This window comes from Otolemur garnettii, unplaced genomic scaffold, assembly GCF_000181295.1.
Source record: "Otolemur garnettii isolate 467f Iridium unplaced genomic scaffold, OtoGar3 scaffold00082, whole genome shotgun sequence".
NCBI lineage: Eukaryota > Metazoa > Chordata > Mammalia > Primates > Galagidae > Otolemur > Otolemur garnettii.
In genome coordinates, this window is record NW_003852477.1 from 7,584,713 (window position 1) to 7,587,068 (window position 2,356).

The window sequence follows — 2,356 nt, forward strand, 5'->3', positions numbered from 1 at the left end:
AAATAACTCAAGCGAATCAGCAAGAGAAAAACAAACAGCCCCAATAACAAGTGGGCAAAAGACATGAACAGAAGCTGTTCAAAAGATGATAGACAGATGGCCAATCAACATGTGGAGGAATGCTCAGTTCACTAATCATCAGGGAAATGCAGATTAAAACCACGGTGAGACATCACGTTCTCCCTGTTAGCATGGCTGGCATTAAAAAGTCCCAAAACAATAGGCCAGTGGTCTTAACCAGTGTGCTATGGCACACTAGCATGATGTGAGAGGATCTTAGGTATGCTGTGAAATTTTTCAAGATAATTGATTAAATTATTTTCAAACAAAGTTTAAAGAACAGTGATTACATTCTTTTTTTCTTCTCTTTCTATTGATCAACGTAAGTTAAGTGTGCTGTGGGAGTTGAGAACCACTGTGTGTACTGTGAGATAAAATAGGTTCAAGTGTGCTGTGAGATTAAAAAAAAAAAAGGTTGAAAAACATAGTAATAGATGCTGGTGTGGATGCAGGGAGAGAGAGATACTTATACCTGTTGGTGGGACTGCAAATTAGTACAACCTTTATGGAAAACACTTCAGAGATTCTTCAAAGAACTAAATGTAGACCTACCACTCCATCCAACAATCCTGCTCCTGGGCATCTACCCAAAGGAAAGAAGTCATTTTATCAAAAAGACACTTGCACTTGAATGTTTATTGCAGCACAATTCACAATTACAAAGATGAGGAATCAACCCAAGTGCTCATCAGTTCATAAGTGGATTAACAAAATGTGATATATGTATATCATGAAGTTTTACCCCACCACAAAAAGGACAAACTAATGAATGCCTTTTGCAACAATTTGGATGGAACTGGAGACCATTATCCAAAGTGAAGCATCTAAGAATGGAAAAACAAACACCACATGTCCCCGCTATTAAATTGGAACTGACTGTGAGCATACATGTGCTCACAGAGGGATGTAAAGCTCAGTGGAAATCCAACAGGGAAGAGGGGTAGGAGGAGAGGAGTGAAAAGCTACCGAGTAGGTACAATGAGCACTGTTTGGGTGAAGGGCACATTTATAGCTGTGACTCAAGCATTACAAAAGCAATCTATGTTTTGTACCAAAAACACTTATACCCCTAAATATTTTGAAATAAAAGAAAATATTAGTACTGTGTCCATACAATGAAATACATACATATTAGTCAGCAACAAAAGGGGGTGTAGGGGTGAGACATACTGCAACGTGGACGAACCTCCAAACAGGATGCTAAGTAAAAGAAGCCAGTAACAAAAGGCCGCACACTGTTACGACTTCATTTATGTGAAATGTCCAGAATAGGCAAAGCTACAGAGACGGAAAGTGAACTGAGGGTTGCCAGCACTGAAGAGGCAGCAGGGAAGGGGAGAGTGACTGCTGATAGGCGAGGGGCTTTCTTTACGGGGGACGGGAGCCTTCTGGAGTTGGATTGTGATTGTGCAATCTGTGAATGTGCTCAGACCAATGCGTTGTACACTTTGAATGGTGAGTTTTGTACTAAGTGAATTCTATCTCATTACCACTGTTAAAAGTTCCCTTTTAATATTTTAGAAAAAAAATTCCTCTACCTATGCCATATTTCCCAGAGGGTTCCAGAAAAAGAATAGCTGGTTTATATTCAAGAAGAAATTGTTTTCACTTTCCTTTCATATTCAAACACTCTTAGTGCAACCAGAGAAAAAACAGGAACCCATACAGGGTTTATCAACTATGTTTAATGCATTCCAATCAAATAAAGTTGTAAAGTATCAGAGGACCTTAAAATGAAATTTGACAGTGATCAGATCCCTGGGGATATTTGGCTGGAAGGGTTCATAGATTCTAAATCTAACTGTATGCGTGTCTGTGTGTACAAATGCAGGTTCATTGTTCAGGCTTCTGCTTGGCTCTCTGCTCTTGCCCCATAAGAAAACACTTTGTTCTTTCTCTTAGATTCCTCTATTTGATATGGAAATCATTTTAGACTGGCCTGTCTGACTTTAATCCCTGTCCCCAGAGCCACAAGAAGGGGCGGGAAGAGAAGGGAGAAGTGGCTGTGACTGCAGAGATCACTGAAGGAGAGGTGGAGAGCAGAGGCAGTTTTTTTTTTTTTTTTTTTTTAGAGACAGAGTCTCTCACTTTATTGCCCTCAGTAGAGTGCTCTGGCGTCACAGTTCATAGCAACCTCCAACCAGTGAAATGCAAATTAAAACCACGGTGAGACGTCACGTTCTCCCTGTTAACATGGCTCGCATTAAAAAGTCCCAAAACAATAGGCCAGTGGTTTTAACCAGTGTGCTATGGCACACTAGCATGATGTGAGAGGATCTTAGGTGTGCTGTGAAAT